The following is a 24,646-nucleotide window of genomic DNA, read 5'->3' on the forward strand; positions in this document are numbered from 1 at the left end:
CGGTATTGCGATATATTTTTTTATATTTTTCCTTAGCTTACTCTGATTTTAACGCGATACCAAGAACACGAGCACGTGAAAAAATGGATATCAAATCAAATTACATAGAAATAAAAAACGGGACTGCAAAATGCAAACTGTTCTAAGGAATTGTAAAAACCAGTGGAAACACTTAAAACATGTCCGTGCACCTTAAAAATAAACATTACGATGTTTTCGTAAAATGTGCGAAAAAGAAGGTATGTATATATGTGGCATATGTATGTATGTGTGCGTATGTTCACATTTATGTTCAAATTTATTCGTATTATTATTATTTTGATCTGTATTAGAAATCCATGAATTTATGATATATTAAGTTTAAATAAAAATATGAAATGAAATATGAAAATAAAGTTAATAAGACCCTTTTATATTTTTATTGTGGGGAAAAAAATTTTATTTGAAAAAAAATATCAAATATATCAATAAATTTTTGTGATATTTTAAAAATTATCATCATTTTGTTTTGATAAAAAAAATAACATCGATACGCTTTTTTTTTAATATCACGACATCCCTCTGCGCCACTGTACTTTTTACATCAATTGTGCGTGGTGGCGCCACTTAACTTTTAAATAAGCTGCATGGTGGCATCACTGCGGTTTAAATGAGTTGTGTATACTGGCAACCCTGCGCTTCTACATAAAAAGTTTATATTGGCGGCGCCACTTAACTTTTAAATAAGCTGCATGGTGGCATCACTGCGGTTTAAATTAGTTGTGTATACTGGCAACCCTGCGCTTCTACATGGGACGCTTCTACTGGCACCACTTGTATAAGCTGCTCTGTAGTTGTGTATATTGGCAACCCTGCGCTTCTACATAAGACGCTTCTATTGGCGGTGCCACTTAACTTTTAAATAAGCTGCATAGTGGCATCACTGCGGTTTAAATTAGTTGTGTATACTGGCAACCCTGCGCTTCTACATGGGACGCTTCTACTGGCACCACTTGTATAAGCTGCTCTGTAGTTGTGTATATTGGCAACCCTGCGCTTCTACATGAGACGTTTCTATTGGCGGTGCCACTTAACTTTTAAATAAGCTGCATAGTGGCATCACTGCGGTTTAAATTAGTTGTGTATACTGGCAACCCTGCGCTTCTCTATGAGACGCTTCTATTGGCACCACTTGTATAAGTTGTTCTGTATAGTAGCGCCAGTGCGGATAGCGGTATTAAACAACACACAACTGCTTTACCAACACACCACACTGCCGCCACTATACTCAACAGCTTTAACAACACTGGCGCCACTACACTCTACTGCGTAGGAAAGAAAGAAAAGGAAAGGAGACGACATATCGGGAAACCGAATTGCTACACAAGAAGCGCAGATTGAGCGACTTTTTGAGATGTTTCTATTGGCACCACTTGTATAAGCTGTTCTGTATAGTAGCGCCAGTGCGGATAGCGGTATTAAACAACACACAACTGCTTTACCAACACACCACACTGCCGCCACTATACTCAACAGCTTTAACAACACTGGCGCCACTACACTCTACTGCGTAGGAAAGAAAGAAAAGGAAAGGAGACGACATATCGGGAAACCGAATTGCTACACAAGAAGCGCAGATTGAGCGACTTTTTGAGATGTTTCTATTGGCACCACTTGTATAAGCTGTTCTGTATAGTAGCGCCAGTGCGGATAGCGGTATTAAACAACACACAACTGCTTTACCAACACACCACACTGCCGCCACTATACTCAACAGCTTTAACAACACTGGCGCCACTACACTCTACTGCGTAGGAAAGAAAGAAAAGGAAAGGAGACGACATATCGGGAAACCGAATTGCTACACAAGAAGCGCAGATTGAGCGACTTTTTGAGATGTTTCTATTGGCACCACTTGTATAAGCTGTTCTGTATAGTAGCGCCAGTGCGGATAGCGGTATTAAACAACACACAACTGCTTTACCAACACACCACACTGCCGCCACTATACTCAACAGCTTTAACAACACTGGCGCCACTACACTCTACTGCGTAGGAAAGAAAGAAAAGGAAAGGAGACGACATATCGGGAAACCGAATTGCTACACAAGAAGCGCAGATTGAGCGACTTTTTGAGATGTTTCTATTGGCACCACTTGTATAAGCTGTTCTGTATAGTAGCGCCAGTGCGGATAGCGGTATTAAACAACACACAACTGCTTTACCAACACACCACACTGCCGCCACTATACTCAACAGCTTTAACAACACTGGCGCCACTACACTCTACTGCGTAGGAAAGAAAGAAAAGGAAAGGAGACGACATATCGGGAAACCGAATTGCTACACAAGAAGCGCAGATTGAGCGACTTTTTGAGATGTTTCTATTGGCACCACTTGTATAAGCTGTTCTGTATAGTAGCGCCAGTGCGGATAGCGGTATTAAACAACACACAACTGCTTTACCAACACACCACACTGCCGCCACTATACTCAACAGCTTTAACAACACTGGCGCCACTACACTCTACTGCGTAGGAAAGAAAGAAAAGGAAAGGAGACGACATATCGGGAAACCGAATTGCTACACAAGAAGCGCAGATTGAGCGACTTTTTGAGATGTTTCTATTGGCACCACTTGTATAAGCTGTTCTGTATAGTAGCGCCAGTGCGGATAGCGGTATTAAACAACACACAACTGCTTTACCAACACACCACACTGCCGCCACTATACTCAACAGCTTTAACAACACTGGCGCCACTACACTCTACTGCGTAGGAAAGAAAGAAAAGGAAAGGAGACGACATATCGGGAAACCGAATTGCTACACAAGAAGCGCAGATTGAGCGACTTTTTGAGATGTTTCTATTGGCACCACTTGTATAAGCTGTTCTGTATAGTAGCGCCAGTGCGGATAGCGGTATTAAACAACACACAACTGCTTTACCAACACACCACACTGCCGCCACTATACTCAACAGCTTTAACAACACTGGCGCCACTACACTCTACTGCGTAGGAAAGAAAGAAAAGGAAAGGAGACGACATATCGGGAAACCGAATTGCTACACAAGAAGCGCAGATTGAGCGACTTTTTGAGATGTTTCTATTGGCACCACTTGTATAAGCTGTTCTGTATAGTAGCGCCAGTGCGGATAGCGGTATTAAACAACACACAACTGCTTTACCAACACACCACACTGCCGCCACTATACTCAACAGCTTTAACAACACTGGCGCCACTACACTCTACTGCGTAGGAAAGAAAGAAAAGGAAAGGAGACGACATATCGGGAAACCGAATTGCTACACAAGAAGCGCAGATTGAGCGACTTTTTGAGATGTTTCTATTGGCACCACTTGTATAAGCTGTTCTGTATAGTAGCGCCAGTGCGGATAGCGGTATTAAACAACACACAACTGCTTTACCAACACACCACACTGCCGCCACTATACTCAACAGCTTTAACAACACTGGCGCCACTACACTCTACTGCGTAGGAAAGAAAGAAAAGGAAAGGAGACGACATATCGGGAAACCGAATTGCTACACAAGAAGCGCAGATTGAGCGACTTTTTGAGATGTTTCTATTGGCACCACTTGTATAAGCTGTTCTGTATAGTAGCGCCAGTGCGGATAGCGGTATTAAACAACACACAACTGCTTTACCAACACACCACACTGCCGCCACTATACTCAACAGCTTTAACAACACTGGCGCCACTACACTCTACTGCGTAGGAAAGAAAGAAAAGGAAAGGAGACGACATATCGGGAAACCGAATTGCTACACAAGAAGCGCAGATTGAGCGACTTTTTGAGATGTTTCTATTGGCACCACTTGTATAAGCTGTTCTGTATAGTAGCGCCAGTGCGGATAGCGGTATTAAACAACACACAACTGCTTTACCAACACACCACACTGCCGCCACTATACTCAACAGCTTTAACAACACTGGCGCCACTACACTCTACTGCGTAGGAAAGAAAGAAAAGGAAAGGAGACGACATATCGGGAAACCGAATTGCTACACAAGAAGCGCAGATTGAGCGACTTTTTGAGATGTTTCTATTGGCACCACTTGTATAAGCTGTTCTGTATAGTAGCGCCAGTGCGGATAGCGGTATTAAACAACACACAACTGCTTTACCAACACACCACACTGCCGCCACTATACTCAACAGCTTTAACAACACTGGCGCCACTACACTCTACTGCGTAGGAAAGAAAGAAAAGGAAAGGAGACGACATATCGGGAAACCGAATTGCTACACAAGAAGCGCAGATTGAGCGACTTTTTGAGATGTTTCTATTGGCACCACTTGTATAAGCTGTTCTGTATAGTAGCGCCAGTGCGGATAGCGGTATTAAACAACACACAACTGCTTTACCAACACACCACACTGCCGCCACTATACTCAACAGCTTTAACAACACTGGCGCCACTACACTCTACTGCGTAGGAAAGAAAGAAAAGGAAAGGAGACGACATATCGGGAAACCGAATTGCTACACAAGAAGCGCAGATTGAGCGACTTTTTGAGATGTTTCTATTGGCACCACTTGTATAAGCTGTTCTGTATAGTAGCGCCAGTGCGGATAGCGGTATTAAACAACACACAACTGCTTTACCAACACACCACACTGCCGCCACTATACTCAACAGCTTTAACAACACTGGCGCCACTACACTCTACTGCGTAGGAAAGAAAGAAAAGGAAAGGAGACGACATATCGGGAAACCGAATTGCTACACAAGAAGCGCAGATTGAGCGACTTTTTGAGATGTTTCTATTGGCACCACTTGTATAAGCTGTTCTGTATAGTAGCGCCAGTGCGGATAGCGGTATTAAACAACACACAACTGCTTTACCAACACACCACACTGCCGCCACTATACTCAACAGCTTTAACAACACTGGCGCCACTACACTCTACTGCGTAGGAAAGAAAGAAAAGGAAAGGAGACGACATATCGGGAAACCGAATTGCTACACAAGAAGCGCAGATTGAGCGACTTTTTGAGATGTTTCTATTGGCACCACTTGTATAAGCTGTTCTGTATAGTAGCGCCAGTGCGGATAGCGGTATTAAACAACACACAACTGCTTTACCAACACACCACACTGCCGCCACTATACTCAACAGCTTTAACAACACTGGCGCCACTACACTCTACTGCGTAGGAAAGAAAGAAAAGGAAAGGAGACGACATATCGGGAAACCGAATTGCTACACAAGAAGCGCAGATTGAGCGACTTTTTGAGATGTTTCTATTGGCACCACTTGTATAAGCTGTTCTGTATAGTAGCGCCAGTGCGGATAGCGGTATTAAACAACACACAACTGCTTTACCAACACACCACACTGCCGCCACTATACTCAACAGCTTTAACAACACTGGCGCCACTACACTCTACTGCGTAGGAAAGAAAGAAAAGGAAAGGAGACGACATATCGGGAAACCGAATTGCTACACAAGAAGCGCAGATTGAGCGACTTTTTGAGATGTTTCTATTGGCACCACTTGTATAAGCTGTTCTGTATAGTAGCGCCAGTGCGGATAGCGGTATTAAACAACACACAACTGCTTTACCAACACACCACACTGCCGCCACTATACTCAACAGCTTTAACAACACTGGCGCCACTACACTCTACTGCGTAGGAAAGAAAGAAAAGGAAAGGAGACGACATATCGGGAAACCGAATTGCTACACAAGAAGCGCAGATTGAGCGACTTTTTGAGATGTTTCTATTGGCACCACTTGTATAAGCTGTTCTGTATAGTAGCGCCAGTGCGGATAGCGGTATTAAACAACACACAACTGCTTTACCAACACACCACACTGCCGCCACTATACTCAACAGCTTTAACAACACTGGCGCCACTACACTCTACTGCGTAGGAAAGAAAGAAAAGGAAAGGAGACGACATATCGGGAAACCGAATTGCTACACAAGAAGCGCAGATTGAGCGACTTTTTGAGATGTTTCTATTGGCACCACTTGTATAAGCTGTTCTGTATAGTAGCGCCAGTGCGGATAGCGGTATTAAACAACACACAACTGCTTTACCAACACACCACACTGCCGCCACTATACTCAACAGCTTTAACAACACTGGCGCCACTACACTCTACTGCGTAGGAAAGAAAGAAAAGGAAAGGAGACGACATATCGGGAAACCGAATTGCTACACAAGAAGCGCAGATTGAGCGACTTTTTGAGATGTTTCTATTGGCACCACTTGTATAAGCTGTTCTGTATAGTAGCGCCAGTGCGGATAGCGGTATTAAACAACACACAACTGCTTTACCAACACACCACACTGCCGCCACTATACTCAACAGCTTTAACAACACTGGCGCCACTACACTCTACTGCGTAGGAAAGAAAGAAAAGGAAAGGAGACGACATATCGGGAAACCGAATTGCTACACAAGAAGCGCAGATTGAGCGACTTTTTGAGATGTTTCTATTGGCACCACTTGTATAAGCTGTTCTGTATAGTAGCGCCAGTGCGGATAGCGGTATTAAACAACACACAACTGCTTTACCAACACACCACACTGCCGCCACTATACTCAACAGCTTTAACAACACTGGCGCCACTACACTCTACTGCGTAGGAAAGAAAGAAAAGGAAAGGAGACGACATATCGGGAAACCGAATTGCTACACAAGAAGCGCAGATTGAGCGACTTTTTGAGATGTTTCTATTGGCACCACTTGTATAAGCTGTTCTGTATAGTAGCGCCAGTGCGGATAGCGGTATTAAACAACACACAACTGCTTTACCAACACACCACACTGCCGCCACTATACTCAACAGCTTTAACAACACTGGCGCCACTACACTCTACTGCGTAGGAAAGAAAGAAAAGGAAAGGAGACGACATATCGGGAAACCGAATTGCTACACAAGAAGCGCAGATTGAGCGACTTTTTGAGATGTTTCTATTGGCACCACTTGTATAAGCTGTTCTGTATAGTAGCGCCAGTGCGGATAGCGGTATTAAACAACACACAACTGCTTTACCAACACACCACACTGCCGCCACTATACTCAACAGCTTTAACAACACTGGCGCCACTACACTCTACTGCGTAGGAAAGAAAGAAAGGAAAGGAGACGACATATCGGGAAACCGAATTGCTACACAAGAAGCGCAGATTGAGCGACTTTTTGAGATGTTTCTATTGGCACCACTTGTATAAGCTGTTCTGTATAGTAGCGCCAGTGCGGATAGCGGTATTAAACAACACACAACTGCTTTACCAACACACCACACTGCCGCCACTATACTCAACAGCTTTAACAACACTGGCGCCACTACACTCTACTGCGTAGGAAAGAAAGAAAAGGAAAGGAGACGACATATCGGGAAACCGAATTGCTACACAAGAAGCGCAGATTGAGCGACTTTTGAGATGTTTCTATTGGCACCACTTGTATAAGCTGTTCTGTATAGTAGCGCCAGTGCGGATAGCGGTATTAAACAACACAACTGCTTACCAACACACCACACTGCCGCCACTATACTCAACAGCTTTAACAACACTGGCGCCACTACACTCTACTGCGTAGGAAAGAAAGAAAAGGAAAGGAGACGACATATCGGGAAACCGAATTGCTACACAAGAAGCGCAGATTGAGCGACTTTTTGAGATGTTTCTATTGGCACCACTTGTATAAGCTGTTCTGTATAGTAGCGCCAGTGCGGATAGCGGTATTAAACAACACACAACTGCTTTACCAACACACCACACTGCCGCCACTATACTCAACAGCTTTAACAACACTGGCGCCACTACACTCTACTGCGTAGGAAAGAAAGAAAAGGAAAGGAGACGACATATCGGGAAACCGAATTTTTTTTGATTTCTGGTGAAAGTACGGGAGACAGAATGATGATTTCTGCCCCGCATCCACGCATTTATTTGCCTGTGATTACACAGAGTGCAATATCTAGGTACAATTATTTTCGATTTTGAATTTGTACATTGTTGGGGATGAGTGTTAGGGTTGGACAGGTGTGGTAAGTTTACATGGTTTGGTATTTTCTTACTTATAAACATTGCATGGATGGTAACATTAACATATGGTTTTTGTTTGTTTACATTTTAAAGGTTTAGGAAATTTGCATTTGTCAATTTAATTAAGTTTAACATTTATATTGTTTCTATTTTCAGATGCCCCCGCCAGAAGGACGGAAGCATCGAGCCTCAGGAATCATTGCCGGTGGTGAAAGGGAGTTGTTTGTCCCAGTTATTTGGAGCCGCAGGCTGCGCGCAGATTTAAAAGGAAAGAGTTGGGCCAGCGTTTCTGGTAAGTATTCATGGTGTAAATTTTGGCCGGCTGACAAGTGTGGTACTTTTTACCACCACAGCGGCCGTTATTTTGCGTTTGAGTTTTCATTTTTGTTACGGCAGTTTCACCAGTCGTCAGTTTCACCAGTCGTCAGTGTTTTATTTTCGTGTGAAGATCCCGCGCCGCCGTCAGTTTAGATTTTAATTTGCAGGAGGCTGCCAACCCGCCCATGGGTCTCGTCGCCAGCCGTCAAATGGTCCAAAGCGAAGTGGATTCCCGCGCCGCCGTCTTATTCCAAGGTCCAAGGAGTTGCTGCATTTCAGCTGGAGTTCTTCAGTGCGTAGTGGATTCCCGCTCGCCGTCTAATTCCAGGGTCCAGGGAGTTGCTGCGCTTCAGCTGGAGTTCATCAGGGTATCGGCGAGAGCGTCGTCATTGCTTTGGAGTCACCAGGGTCGTCGCTTCTGTGGGTCGTCTCGCCAGGGAAAGGAGGCATCTTATGGACGCCGGGCCAAGATGCTTTGCTTTGGGCCGACGCTCGTAAATGTCCATGGAATTGGATGCAGAAAATTGGGTTAGATAAGTATATCTATGTGTTTATTTTTGTTTTGTCTGATTATAGTTTTTGTTTTCTTTTGCAGGTCCAGATTGTCCAGGATTTTAAATTTGTCCGGTGGGATTTGGGTAGGAAAGCGATGCCATGGATTTATAAGAAGCATCGTTGGGGAGGTTCGTATATGTCGGTAGGTTTGAAATTTGGATAGTTTACGCTTTTATTAATTAATTTTGTTCTTTTTCAGGGATGTTTTCAGTGTACTGTTGCTGCCAGGAAAAAAGTCGAATTCAGGGGTCATGCTTTTGACCTTTTGCCAGGCCAGCAGCGCCGCACTTAGGATTCAGAAGGACGAGGGGGCATCCTAGCATGGAAATGGCATTAAAAAGTTATGCGTTTTTAATGTTTTAGTTGCCAAAAACTTCGTTTTTCGATTGCGTCTAGTAGGTGAGTTGTGGATTTCATCGTTTTATGCTTTTATTAATTTGTTATTCTTTTTCAGGGATATTTTAGTTGCTACCGAGAAAAAAGTTGAATTTAGGGGTCACGATTTTGGCCTTTTGCCGGGTCGGCAGCGCCGCATCAAGGGTCAATAAAAACGAGGGTGCTTCTTGACATGGGGACGGCATCGAAACTTTGTGCATTTTTATATATATTATTATATATTACACTGTTATATGTTTTGATTAAATTATTACAATCTTTAACGGAGATTTCGTCAATATTGCATTTCTGAGGGAAAAAGGTCAGTTTTAGAGGTTTCTATTTCGTCCTTTTGCCGGGTCGGTGGCACCACTCCTAGGGTCTGTAAAACGTGGGGGAATCCCAATAAGGAAACTGCGTCAAAACATTGCATGTTTTTTGTGTTCTAAGTGTCAATGAGTTGGTTTGTCCACTACGCCAAGTCGGGTCGTCTTTTGTAATCGAGTACGGCTTTAGGGGAGATTGTCGCTGATTGTTTCAGGACCTTACAAGGGATCTACAGCAAAAGGATCTGCAGCAATAGGTTCAGATAAGTGACGTTGTGCATACGCTGCTGCAATAAGTCGACTAAGTTTCGTCATGTTTTTGCCGCACTTTGATCCTTCGCGTGTCCGTCTGCTTCTAGATACATCTTTGCTAGTCTTGTTGGGTGACATCCTTCATATGCGCTTCGTCGGGGTCAGCAGGGATGAGTCGTCGAGGGGGTACTTCGTCCGTGTTTCGCAGGTCATTAGGATAGAGATGAAGACACTTTGCTGTCGCTTGGGTATTATTGTTTCAGTGAAATAGCCCGCATCCATAGCTTTAATGTAGATTTTAAGTAGTGAACATGTCTTGATTGATAACTTGTAATGTGTATTAGCTACTTTGGCAGGCTTTTCCTTTGGTTTTAAGCTTAGATACCAGAAGATATACCCTCAATTTAGTTTTTTTTTTTTTTTAGAATAAAGAGCAGTTAAGCATTTCGAATACGTAATATTCAGCCATAACTTTCTATTTTGTTGTATGAGCTGCATTTTTTGGGGAGCGGTTTATGTCGACGTTTGTTAAGGTTCGTAGTCAGGGATGACTAGTTTGATCACTGTGGGGGGTTGGCCGAGCATTAGTTCCATGACCCTTTCTTTGGTGATCATTCCTTTCTTGTACATTTTGCTGAATTTGTTTATGAGTAATTCGCACCATCTATCTGGTGGTCCTTTCTCCAGGGCTTTTTTCCTTTCTTCTTTTTCCCTTTCCTTCCTTTCCTCCTCTGCTTTGCAGTCTCTCGCTTCCATTTCTTCGTCCTCCAGTTGAAGAAGAGTAGGAAGGGTCTGTCTATAGTCGTACCTTAATTTAGAGACTATTTCTAATTCCTCTATATCCGTGTAACTGTATAGTGATTTGTACGTGGGTTCGTCAGGAGGCTTTGGGATGTTTTGTAGGAGAGGCAGTAGGTATTTTGTGTATTGATTTACATACCTAGTTCTACTTGCTGCCAGTCTAATGGGCTTGTAGGATTTTGTCAGTAGTTCTTTTATTAGTGGGTTTTCGTGGTCGGCAATAGAGTTGGCATATCGTTTGCTGGCTTGGTCAAATACTTCGTCAAAGGATTTTATATTATATTTTTCCCTAATTGTTAATTGTTTGGTGTATCTGTTTGCATTTATGATCCTTCTTATGAGTTTGTTTTCTAGGGTTTGTATTTTTTTGGTTTGGGTGGCTGAAGTGAGGGACCCCCAGATCGCAATGGCATAATGCCATATGGGGGAAATAATTTGCTTCCACAGGAGTAGTTTTGTCTTTTTAGGTAGGTGACTATTTTTACCTATAAGCCATTCCAGTCTTTTATATGCGGCTATAATTTTCCCTTTTAGCAGGATGAGGTGCGCCCCAAAAGTCAGCTTACGATCGAGTATAACTCCAAGATAGCCGTGTTTGCTGAGTTTGGTGGCCCTTTGCCCGTCAACGGTAGGGGGGGTGTAAATGTTTTCTGTTTTTTCTTTAAGGGAAAATAAGACGTGGCCTGTCTTCTTTCCGTTTATTGCAATATCCCATTTCTTTGCCCATCTACAAAATGTATTTATGTACGTTTGATTTATGTTTATTGCGGTCCGAGGGTTGTTTGAGCGGCTTATAATTATGGTGTCGTCTGCGTAGGTTGCGAGGATGATATTCTTAGGTTGGTAGTCAGGTAGAGATATGTTGCGAATGTATCCTTTAAGGATAGGGGGTGGCATGTCCGATGTGTATATTGAGTACAGGACTGGTCCCAGAATACTGCCTTGAGGCACTCCCGCATTGATGGTGCCAATTCTGGAGGACGTTTCGTTGTTGACTCTGACCTGGAAAGTCCTGTCTGTCAGATATGATTCCAGTAGTATGAACAATTGGTTAGGGAGGAGTTTTGTTAGTTTAAGGAGTAGTCCGTCGTGCCATACTCTGTCAAATGCTTCCGTTATGTCTAGGAAAGTGGCTGAGCATACTTCCTTTTCCTCGTAGGCTTCTAGGATGAATTTTGTGACTCTGGCTAGTTGATGTTCCGCCCCGTGTCCTTTTCTGAAACCAAATTGGTGATTTGGGATTGCTTTGGAGAAGGATTCGATTTTAAATAGTCTGTTTAGGATAATGCGCTCGAAAATCTTGGATAGTCCAGAGAGCAGACTAATGGGTCGGTAGGAGTTAAGAAGTGAAGGCGATTTTCCGGGTTTTAAAATCATGGAAATACAGGCATGCTTCCACTTTTTTGGAAAGTAGCCAGTGTTAAGCATTTTATTATAAATGAGGATGAGGTAAATCTTGGCCTTTTTTGGGAGGTTGCCAATGACCTTGTTGCTTATGTTGTCAGCGCCCGGGGCTTTCTTTGGTTCTAGGGATTTGATCAGCACGTCCAGTTCGGCTAGAGTAACAGGTTGGGGTCTGCTGCTGCCTGATTCGTCCCGCAGCTTCATTGATTTGTATTTGTCCAGTTCTTTTTTGATGTTTTCCCGGTCGTCAGTGTTGTTCCTTTGGTTTGCCTTGAAGCGCGATTCTAGGTGGGAGGCGAATGCTTCCGCTCTTTCCTCAAGCGTCCTAGTCCAGGGGCTAGCTGACCTTGGGCTTGTGCAGTCGACGTCCTTCTTCAGTGGCCAGATGGGTTGCGGCTGTTTCTTGACATCATTGGTCCATTTCCATAGTTTCTGCATCCTATATCTGTCTGTTGGGTCGATGTGTTGTAGCTTAGTGTTGATTTGGCTTGTTTTGATTTTTCTTATTTCCTTTGCCAGTCTGTTTTGCGCTGCCTTGAACCACCTTTTAGCCTCTTCCGTTCCTGCTGATCTGAAGATCCTATTTAACTCCTTTTTTTCTTCCAGAAGACGAGAGGTAGCAGTATCCAGATTGGAGTTTGTTTCCTTCCTTCGGTAATTTTCCCTTGGGTTGTTTTGATGGCGGTTTTTGGGGGTGGCTTCGCTGGCTGCAGATTTTATGTTATTGAGAAAGATATCAATGCAATCGTCAATGTCCTGTCCAGTCCGTATTTCTGTATTTAGTAACATTTTATCTTCTAAAATTTTCTTGAATTTAGTCATGTTTGTGTTCCTATTTAATATAGCATTAGTTGTCTTTTTGAAATGTACTTCGTCAGGATCGAGGATTATTTGGATCGGGAGGTGGTCGGAACTGAGGTCATTGGAGGAGAAGGTCCTTGAGATTCGTTTGCGGAGGCCCTTGCATATAGCAAAGTCAAGGGCAGACGGTTGTTTTCTCCTATCGAAAGGAAAATGGGTGGCTTGTCCGGTGGCGACTACGTCGAGGCCTTTATTTTGCATAATAGCCTGCATTAGAGATCTACCCCTTTCGCAGGATGAGTAGTTTCCCCAACACCTGTGCTTGCTGTTCCAGTCGCCGCCAAGGATAAATTTGGACTTGCCATCCAGCAGCGTTTCAAAGTGGCTGAAGAGCTTTTGGAAGTTTTCTGGAGTCCACTTATACACCGGCGGGCAATAGATTGGGGCAACAATTGTCATGTTTGCGCGTATGCAGTTTGAGGGGATTAGGGCTATGGGTGCACTTTGCAAGAACTCTGTCTCGATGGGATTTAGGCAGGTGTGTCGGACAGATTGGCTGACAATGGTGGCCGTGCCGCCTTTCCTGTGTGCTGTTGGGTTTTGTGCGAGGTAGGTGTGGAAACCTTTGAAGTTGAGTATCGTGGAATTCCGTTCTAGCTTAGTTTCTGTAACCATCATGATCTGGATACCCTCTTTTTTTATGAAGGCTTCCAGCTCGTCTTTTTTGTTGGAGACTCCACAGGAGTTCCAATACCCTATTTTGAGGGTATTGATAGAGTGTGTATTGTTAGTGTTTGATGTCATGGTGCTAGTTTATTTTGCGTAGATTTGTATGGTTTATGGTTTATGGTTTTTAGAAGGACATGGGATGTACTGTGGTCAGATTTTTGTTGGTTCCGAGGCTTTTGAATAGGAGTTCCGTTAGTGCGTCAATTTTCTTCTCCATTGCCAGTACGCGTTGCGCAAGGTTCAGGTCGTCAGGAGGTCCTCTTTGCGAGTGCTTTTGCCCGGCCTCAGGCTCGACGGTGGCTTCCTTTATCGTTCTTGGTTTTTTTTTTTTGATTTCTGGTGAAAGTACGGGAGACAGAATGATGATTTCTGCCCCGCATCCACGCATTTATTTGCCTGTGATTACACAGAGTGCAATATCTAGGTACAATTATTTTCGATTTTGAATTTGTACATTGTTGGGGATGAGTGTTAGGGTTGGACAGGTGTGGTAAGTTTACATGGTTTGGTATTTTCTTACTTATAAACATTGCATGGATGGTAACATTAACATATGGTTTTTGTTTGTTTACATTTTAAAGGTTTAGGAAATTTGCATTTGTCAATTTAATTAAGTTTAACATTTATATTGTTTCTATTTTCAGATGCCCCCGCCAGAAGGACGGAAGCATCGAGCCTCAGGAATCATTGCCGGTGGTGAAAGGGAGTTGTTTGTCCCAGTTATTTGGAGCCGCAGGCTGCGCGCAGATTTAAAAGGAAAGAGTTGGGCCAGCGTTTCTGGTAAGTATTCATGGTGTAAATTTTGGCCGGCTGACAAGTGTGGTACTTTTTACCACCACAGCGGCCGTTATTTTGCGTTTGAGTTTTCATTTTTGTTACGGCAGTTTCACCAGTCGTCAGTTTCACCAGTCGTCAGTGTTTTATTTTCGTGTGAAGATCCCGCGCCGCCGTCAGTTTAGATTTTAATTTGCAGGAGGCTGCCAACCCGCCCATGGGTCTCGTCGCCAGCCGTCAAATGGTCCAAAGCGAAGTGGATTCCCGCGCCGCCGTCTTATTCCAAGGTCCAAGGAGTTGCTGCATTTCAGCTGGAGTTCTTCAGTGCGTAGTGGATTCCCGCTCGCCGTCTAATTCCAGGGTCCAGGGAGTTGCTGCGCTTCAGCTGGAGTTCATCAGGGTATCGGCGAGAGCGTCGTCATTGCTTTGGAGTCACCAGGGTCGTCGCTTCTGTGGGTCGTCTCGCCAGGGAAAGGAGGCATCTTATGGACGCCGGGCCAAGATGCTTTGCTTTGGGCCGACGCTCGTAAATGTCCATGGAATTGGATGCAGAAAATTGGGTTAGATAAGTATATCTATGTGTTTATTTTTGTTTTGTCTGATTATAGTTTTTGTTTTCTTTTGCAGGTCCAGATTGTCCAGGATTTTAAATTTGTCCGGTGGGATTTGGGTAGGAAAGCGATGCCATGGATTTATAAGAAGCATCGTTGGGGAGGTTCGTATATGTCGGTAGGTTTGAAATTTGGATAGTTTACGCTTTTATTAATTAATTTTGTTCTTTTTCAGGGATGTTTTCAGTGTACTGTTGCTGCCAGGAAAAAAGTCGAATTCAGGGGTCATGCTTTTGACCTTTTGCCAGGCCAGCAGCGCCGCACTTAGGATTCAGAAGGACGAGGGGGCATCCTAGCATGGAAATGGCATTAAAAAGTTATGCGTTTTTAATGTTTTAGTTGCCAAAAACTTCGTTTTTCGATTGCGTCTAGTAGGTGAGTTGTGGATTTCATCGTTTTATGCTTTTATTAATTTGTTATTCTTTTTCAGGGATATTTTAGTTGCTACCGAGAAAAAAGTTGAATTTAGGGGTCACGATTTTGGCCTTTTGCCGGGTCGGCAGCGCCGCATCAAGGGTCAATAAAAACGAGGGTGCTTCTTGACATGGGGACGGCATCGAAACTTTGTGCATTTTTATATATATTATTATATATTACACTGTTATATGTTTTGATTAAATTATTACAATCTTTAACGGAGATTTCGTCAATATTGCATTTCTGAGGGAAAAAGGTCAGTTTTAGAGGTTTCTATTTCGTCCTTTTGCCGGGTCGGTGGCACCACTCCTAGGGTCTGTAAAACGTGGGGGAATCCCAATAAGGAAACTGCGTCAAAACATTGCATGTTTTTTGTGTTCTAAGTGTCAATGAGTTGGTTTGTCCACTACGCCAAGTCGGGTCGTCTTTTGTAATCGAGTACGGCTTTAGGGGAGATTGTCGCTGATTGTTTCAGGACCTTACAAGGGATCTACAGCAAAAGGATCTGCAGCAATAGGTTCAGATAAGTGACGTTGTGCATACGCTGCTGCAATAAGTCGACTAAGTTTCGTCATGTTTTTGCCGCACTTTGATCCTTCGCGTGTCCGTCTGCTTCTAGATACATCTTTGCTAGTCTTGTTGGGTGACATCCTTCATATGCGCTTCGTCGGGGTCAGCAGGGATGAGTCGTCGAGGGGGTACTTCGTCCGTGTTTCGCAGGTCATTAGGATAGAGATGAAGACACTTTGCTGTCGCTTGGGTATTATTGTTTCAGTGAAATAGCCCGCATCCATAGCTTTAATGTAGATTTTAAGTAGTGAACATGTCTTGATTGATAACTTGTAATGTGTATTAGCTACTTTGGCAGGCTTTTCCTTTGGTTTTAAGCTTAGATACCAGAAGATATACCCTCAATTTAGTTTTTTTTTTTTTTTAGAATAAAGAGCAGTTAAGCATTTCGAATACGTAATATTCAGCCATAACTTTCTATTTTGTTGTATGAGCTGCATTTTTTGGGGAGCGGTTTATGTCGACGTTTGTTAAGGTTCGTAGTCAGGGATGACTAGTTTGATCACTGTGGGGGGTTGGCCGAGCATTAGTTCCATGACCCTTTCTTTGGTGATCATTCCTTTCTTGTACATTTTGCTGAATTTGTTTATGAGTAATTCGCACCATCTATCTGGTGGTCCTTTCTCCAGGGCTTTTTTCCTTTCTTCTTTTTCCCTTTCCTTCCTTTCCTCCTCTGCTTTGCAGTCTCTCGCTTCCATTTCTTCGTCCTCCAGTTGAAGAAGAGTAGGAAGGGTCTGTCTATAGTCGTACCTTAATTTAGAGACTATTTCTAATTCCTCTATATCCGTGTAACTGTATAGTGATTTGTACGTGGGTTCGTCAGGAGGCTTTGGGATGTTTTGTAGGAGAGGCAGTAGGTATTTTGTGTATTGATTTACATACCTAGTTCTACTTGCTGCCAGTCTAATGGGCTTGTAGGATTTTGTCAGTAGTTCTTTTATTAGTGGGTTTTCGTGGTCGGCAATAGAGTTGGCATATCGTTTGCTGGCTTGGTCAAATACTTCGTCAAAGGATTTTATATTATATTTTTCCCTAATTGTTAATTGTTTGGTGTATCTGTTTGCATTTATGATCCTTCTTATGAGTTTGTTTTCTAGGGTTTGTATTTTTTTGGTTTGGGTGGCTGAAGTGAGGGACCCCCAGATCGCAATGGCATAATGCCATATGGGGGAAATAATTTGCTTCCACAGGAGTAGTTTTGTCTTTTTAGGTAGGTGACTATTTTTACCTATAAGCCATTCCAGTCTTTTATATGCGGCTATAATTTTCCCTTTTAGCAGGATGAGGTGCGCCCCAAAAGTCAGCTTACGATCGAGTATAACTCCAAGATAGCCGTGTTTGCTGAGTTTGGTGGCCCTTTGCCCGTCAACGGTAGGGGGGGTGTAAATGTTTTCTGTTTTTTCTTTAAGGGAAAATAAGACGTGGCCTGTCTTCTTTCCGTTTATTGCAATATCCCATTTCTTTGCCCATCTACAAAATGTATTTATGTACGTTTGATTTATGTTTATTGCGGTCCGAGGGTTGTTTGAGCGGCTTATAATTATGGTGTCGTCTGCGTAGGTTGCGAGGATGATATTCTTAGGTTGGTAGTCAGGTAGAGATATGTTGCGAATGTATCCTTTAAGGATAGGGGGTGGCATGTCCGATGTGTATATTGAGTACAGGACTGGTCCCAGAATACTGCCTTGAGGCACTCCCGCATTGATGGTGCCAATTCTGGAGGACGTTTCGTTGTTGACTCTGACCTGGAAAGTCCTGTCTGTCAGATATGATTCCAGTAGTATGAACAATTGGTTAGGGAGGAGTTTTGTTAGTTTAAGGAGTAGTCCGTCGTGCCATACTCTGTCAAATGCTTCCGTTATGTCTAGGAAAGTGGCTGAGCATACTTCCTTTTCCTCGTAGGCTTCTAGGATGAATTTTGTGACTCTGGCTAGTTGATGTTCCGCCCCGTGTCCTTTTCTGAAACCAAATTGGTGATTTGGGATTGTTTTGGAGAAGGATTCGATTTTAAATAGTCTGTTTAGGATAATGCGCTCGAAAATCTTGGATAGTCCAGAGAGCAGACTAATGGGTCGGTAGGAGTTAAGAAGTGAAGGCGATTTTCCGGGTTTTAAAATCATGGAAATACAGGCATGCTTCCACTTTTTTGGAAAGTAGCCAGTGTTAAGCATTTTATTATAAATGAGGATGAGGTAAATCTTGGCCTTTTTTGGGAGGTTGCCAATGACCTTGTTGCTTATGTTGTCAGCGCCCGGGGCTTTCTTTGGTTCTAGGGATTTGATCAGCACGTCCAGTTCGGCTAGAGTAACAGGTTGGGGTCTGCTGCTGCCTGATTCGTCCCGCAGCTTCATTGATTTGTATTTGTCCAGTTCTTTTTTGATGTTTTCCCGGTCGTCAGTGTTGTTCCTTTGGTTTGCCTTGAAGCGCGATTCTAGGTGGGAGGCGAATGCTTCCGCTCTTTCCTCAAGCGTCCTAGTCCAGGGGCTAGCTGACCTTGGGCTTGTGCAGTCGACGTCCTTCTTCAGTGGCCAGATGGGTTGCGGCTGTTTCTTGACATCATTGGTCCATTTCCATAGTTTCTGCATCCTATATCTGTCTGTTGGGTCGATGTGTTGTAGCTTAGTGTTGATTTGGCTTGTTTTGATTTTTCTTATTTCCTTTGCCAGTCTGTTTTGCGCTGCCTTGAACCACCTTTTAGCCTCTTCCGTTCCTGCTGATCTGAAGATCCTATTTAACTCCTTTTTTTCTTCCAGAAGACGAGAGGTAGCAGTATCCAGATTGGAGTTTGTTTCCTTCCTTCGGTAATTTTCCCTTGGGTTGTTTTGATGGCGGTTTTTGGGGGTGGCTTCGCTGGCTGCAGATTTTATGTTATTGAGAAAGATATCAATGCAATCGTCAATGTCCTGTCCAGTCCGTATTTCTGTATTTAGTAACATTTTATCTTCTAAAATTTTCTTGAATTTAGTCATGTTTGTGTTCCTATTTAATATAGCATTAGTTGTCTTTTTGAAATGTACTTCGTCAGGATCGAGGATTATTTGGATCGGGAGGTGGTCGGAACTGAGGTCATTGGAGGAGAAGGTCCTTGAGATTCGTTTGCGGAGGCCCTTGCATATAGCAAAGTCAAGGGCAGACGGTTGTTTTCTCCTATCGAAAGGAAAATGGGTGGCTTGTCCGGTGGCGACTACGTCGAGGCCTTTATTTTGCATAATAGCCTGCATTAGAGATCTACCCCTTTCGCAGGATGAGTAGTTTCCCCAACACCTGTGCTTGCTGTTCCAGTCGCCGCCAAGGATAAATTTGGACTTGCCATCCAGCAGCGTTTCAAAGTGGCTGAAGAGCTTTTGGAAGTTTTCTGGAGTCCACTTATACACCGGCGGGCAATAGATTGGGGCAACAATTGTCATGTTTGCGCGTATGCAGTTTGAGGGGATTAGGGCTATGGGTGCACTTTGCAAGAACTCTGTCTCGATGGGATTTAGGCAGGTGTGTCGGACAGATTGGCTGACAATGGTGGCCGTGCCGCCTTTCCTGTGTGCTGTTGGGTTTTGTGCGAGGTAGGTGTGGAAACCTTTGAAGTTGAGTATCGTGGAATTCCGTTCTAGCTTAGTTTCTGTAACCATCATGATCTGGATACCCTCTTTTTTTATGAAGGCTTCCAGCTCGTCTTTTTTGTTGGAGACTCCACAGGAGTTCCAATACCCTATTTTGAGGGTATTGATAGAGTGTGTATTGTTAGTGTTTGATGTCATGGTGCTAGTTTATTTTGCGTAGATTTGTATGGTTTATGGTTTATGGTTTTTAGAAGGACATGGGATGTACTGTGGTCAGATTTTTGTTGGTTCCGAGGCTTTTGAATAGGAGTTCCGTTAGTGCGTCAATTTTCTTCTCCATTGCCAGTACGCGTTGCGCAAGGTTCAGGTCGTCAGGAGGTCCTCTTTGCGAGTGCTTTTGCCCGGCCTCAGGCTCGACGGTGGCTTCCTTTATCGTTCTTGGTCTGAAGTTTAGTCTGGCAGCTCTGCTTGTTGTTGGCGGGCTGCCGTAGTCACCCCTCCTGGGGCTTGTCGTCATTCCATCGCGAGCTTGGTCTTTGGTATCACTCCTTTCCTTGCGTAGCTTGTCGTTGAAGGCCTCGAGGTGTCTTTGTGCCGGGTTTCTTGGGGTCTTTGGGGGTAGCGGCTTGGAATTGTCCTTAGAGTTTATCCTATTTTTTGTGGGTCCCTTGTCCGCATTTCGGCGCCATTTATTCAGCCGTTTTTGAATGGCGGCATCGTGTGTTGTAGGTCGTATATGATATGGTCTGGCATCCTTAATATTTTGCCGGAAAGGATTCATTTCAAACTTCCTGGCGGCTTCCTTTCGGGTTTCGGCTGCTTTGGTGCTATATGGTAGTCGGGGGGTTTTGTTGAAGGGGAGGGGGGGCTGTCGTTCGTAATTGTTCGTTTTAGCGTCCATCGTTGTCCTAATTTTATGAAAATCTATCCTGTTTACTGCTAGTTTTTGCTTTTCTGCCTTATAGGCAGGGCACCCCTTGTAAGCGCTGATGTGGTTTCCTTGGCAGTTTGAGCAGGTGGCGGGGGTTGATCTGGGTTTGGTGCACTCACTAGACCAATGCTGGCCAGCGCACCTCATGCACCTTGGGGGCTTCATGCATGTGTTCCTAGCATGCCTGAAGCCCTGGCACCTGAAACACTGGACCGGTTCCCTTGTCCTGTTTTTCCTTTCTATTTCCACTTTTTGTCCGCCTAGTTGTTTAATGGAGAGGATCCGAAGGTGGCTTCCGTCCATGACCGAGGCGATTTCTACCTCATGCATCCGCATCGGGCCACCAGTTGCAGGGTTTGTCATGTTCCTTGTGAACTTAGTCTGGTGGCCGAGCTTCTGCAGCTCGCTATTGATCCACGAGCAAGGGGTAGTGGGGTGCAGGTGGCGAATGACAACTCTGAAACCCCTTTCAGTTTTGTTCTGGTTTGAGTAGTATGGGATACCACTTTTAGCTAGTATGTCTTTAATTGTTCTATGTGCAGTCAAGTCTTTCGCCTGGATAGTTACCCCGTTTCCTATAGATGTTTTTGTTGTAAAACTGTCTACCCCTGCTGAGTAATTTAGCTTTTCCAAAAGTGGCACGATTTCCCTAACATTTTCTATATGAATAGGGGGGGCCCTGCGGCTCTGTGGAACTATTTGCCACGGGGGCAGTTCGGTAGCCGGGTTTTTGGGGGGAGGGGGGGCAATTTCAGTTTGCGCCGGTGCGCTGCGTGCAGAGGCCTTTTCACTCTCGACTGGGTGGCGGGGGGCTTTTATTTCCTCGACAATACTTTTGGCCGCCTTACTTTTAAAGATGGGGGTGGCTAGGGGGGGGAAAGGGTTTGGGGTCGCAAAATTGGTGGGCACACATGCTTTTTTATTGGGCGTTTTGTAGCTAAAGCTATCCATGTCCATGTTGGTATTTGTGCGCTTGCCCGGGGTTTTCGTAATTGGTGCCGGATCAGAGGATGCCACAATTCCTGGACCGGTTCCGGCCACCACTTCCGAAAAACTCATAGGCAGTGCGTTCGTGCTATTGGGGGGTGAGTTAAAAAGGTCCCGCTTGGCTGCAGGCCGGTTGAGGGTTCTGGATGCAGATGTGTTACCCATGGAGTGTGTGGTGGTGACTTTGAAATTTAAATTAGTCTGAACAGGGGAACACAGAGAAGCGCCTTTCAGTTGGGGGGAGATTCTTTTATTTTTTATAGTTTCCGCGAGAATGGTGGGTTTCTTTTTTAAGCTTAGTTTGGAAATGTCAGGTTTAGGATATAAGTTTTGGAAAAAAGTATTGCGAGTTATTAATTTATGTTGTGTTTCACCTTGGTTGTGGTCCCTGCTATTGTCATATATATTGGCTAGTTTATGTAGTGTGTCAGCATTTGCAAGCGCGGGACTTTTTGAGCGGCTGTTTGTGCTTATGTTAATAACCTTGCTTGTGTGTGTAGGTGAGAGAGAGTGAGGGGAAATGCTTTTGGAGCCAATTTTTGTAGATGTGCTGAGGTTTCTCTCCATGCTGTTTTCTTCATGTGTGGGGAAAGGGAAATTTCTAAGAGCGCCGCTCTTTTTGTCATCCGTGTTGGTATTAGTAGTTTCAGCTGCGTTGGTGTTGTGAGCTGTTGTCAATTTTTTCCCCCTATTTGTATGTGTGATAGAAAGAGGGGAAACCACTGGCCCATTTGAGACGCTACTTTTGGCGCCAGCTGTTTCTTTATTAGTATTAGTAAGGAAGAGCGGGTCTTTTTGGGCATTTTTGTTTTCTCTATTCTCTTTCCCCTTATATGTAAGTGAGTTTATAATTTTTATAGCAGCCTCGGAAGGGTTTTTTAGACTGTTAATTGCAGAGTTGGAAGACGATTTTTTCATGTTTATTATACTGATATTAAACTGAGAGTTGTTAGAATTATGGGACATGGGCGAGATTTCCAGGTAGAAAGGGGTATTTTGTCTTTCTGGGCTCGAGAAAAGAGAGAGCGCCTCGTCATTTGAAGAGTCGTCAGAGAGAATTATTTGGGCCATAATATCTGCTGACTATATGTAAAGGAACGATACTTTTTGTGGTATAAATACCCTGGCTTTGGTTTTGGCGGGTCCTTTGGTACGATTCCTTTTCTTTGCTAGTCCGTCTTTGCCTCTTTTTTGCGTTCTTCCTTCTTTGCGACGTTAGGGTTCTTCTTTATGGTTCTCCTTTATGGTTTCTCTTTATAGCTCCTCTTTATGGTTCTTCTTTATGGCTCCACTTCTTTATTAAAATCTGCAGCTCGCTGGGTTTGTCGATTTGTCTCAAAATATTTCACCGAAATCACCGAATTTATATGCTTTTTTTTTAAAATGTTTATTTTAATTGTTTATGAAAATTGTTTGTCAAATTGTTTCTGTATAAATTTTCCAGCCGGGAATTTTTTGTCTTTCCACTTGTGGAGATTTTCACTTTAATGTCCCGTTTATTTTACGTTTGCTTTGTACTTTCGATTGTATTTTAAATTGTAATTGTTATAAACAATTTTAGGCAATTTAAAATATCTTTTATTAACTTTGCTATTTGGACTTTGCTTTTGTCTTTTCACTTGCGGAGATTTTCACTTAACTGTCCCGTTTATTTTTCGTTTGCTTTTACTTTCGATTGTATTTTAAATTGTAATTGTTATAAACAATTTTAGGCAATTTAAAATATTTTTTATTAACTTTGCTATTTGATTTTTTTGACGTTTCTGGTGTTTTTTGACGTTTCTGGTTTTTTTTTTGATTTCTGGTGAAAGTACGGGAGACAGAATGATGATTTCTGCCCCGCATCCACGCATTTATTTGCCTGTGATTACACAGAGTGCAATATCTAGGTACAATTATTTTCGATTTTGAATTTGTACATTGTTGGGGATGAGTGTTAGGGTTGGACAGGTGTGGTAAGTTTACATGGTTTGGTATTTTCTTACTTATAAACATTGCATGGATGGTAACATTAACATATGGTTTTTGTTTGTTTACATTTTAAAGGTTTAGGAAATTTGCATTTGTCAATTTAATTAAGTTTAACATTTATATTGTTTCTATTTTCAGATGCCCCCGCCAGAAGGACGGAAGCATCGAGCCTCAGGAATCATTGCCGGTGGTGAAAGGGAGTTGTTTGTCCCAGTTATTTGGAGCCGCAGGCTGCGCGCAGATTTAAAAGGAAAGAGTTGGGCCAGCGTTTCTGGTAAGTATTCATGGTGTAAATTTTGGCCGGCTGACAAGTGTGGTACTTTTTACCACCACAGCGGCCGTTATTTTGCGTTTGAGTTTTCATTTTTGTTACGGCAGTTTCACCAGTCGTCAGTTTCACCAGTCGTCAGTGTTTTATTTTCGTGTGAAGATCCCGCGCCGCCGTCAGTTTAGATTTTAATTTGCAGGAGGCTGCCAACCCGCCCATGGGTCTCGTCGCCAGCCGTCAAATGGTCCAAAGCGAAGTGGATTCCCGCGCCGCCGTCTTATTCCAAGGTCCAAGGAGTTGCTGCATTTCAGCTGGAGTTCTTCAGTGCGTAGTGGATTCCCGCTCGCCGTCTAATTCCAGGGTCCAGGGAGTTGCTGCGCTTCAGCTGGAGTTCATCAGGGTATCGGCGAGAGCGTCGTCATTGCTTTGGAGTCACCAGGGTCGTCGCTTCTGTGGGTCGTCTCGCCAGGGAAAGGAGGCATCTTATGGACGCCGGGCCAAGATGCTTTGCTTTGGGCCGACGCTCGTAAATGTCCATGGAATTGGATGCAGAAAATTGGGTTAGATAAGTATATCTATGTGTTTATTTTTGTTTTGTCTGATTATAGTTTTTGTTTTCTTTTGCAGGTCCAGATTGTCCAGGATTTTAAATTTGTCCGGTGGGATTTGGGTAGGAAAGCGATGCCATGGATTTATAAGAAGCATCGTTGGGGAGGTTCGTATATGTCGGTAGGTTTGAAATTTGGATAGTTTACGCTTTTATTAATTAATTTTGTTCTTTTTCAGGGATGTTTTCAGTGTACTGTTGCTGCCAGGAAAAAAGTCGAATTCAGGGGTCATGCTTTTGACCTTTTGCCAGGCCAGCAGCGCCGCACTTAGGATTCAGAAGGACGAGGGGGCATCCTAGCATGGAAATGGCATTAAAAAGTTATGCGTTTTTAATGTTTTAGTTGCCAAAAACTTCGTTTTTCGATTGCGTC

General features: G+C 43.5%; 1 pseudogene; it reads right to left on the reverse strand.

Annotated features, from left to right (window-relative positions):
* Window positions 1–19,756: 19,756 nt before the first annotated feature.
* LOC122756532 lies at window positions 19,757–21,592 on the reverse strand (annotated as a pseudogene).
* Between the last annotated feature and the right edge of the window lie 3,054 nt (window positions 21,593–24,646).

This window comes from Drosophila santomea, chromosome 4 (genome assembly GCF_016746245.2).
Source record: "Drosophila santomea strain STO CAGO 1482 chromosome 4, Prin_Dsan_1.1, whole genome shotgun sequence".
Lineage (NCBI taxonomy): Eukaryota > Metazoa > Arthropoda > Insecta > Diptera > Drosophilidae > Drosophila > Drosophila santomea.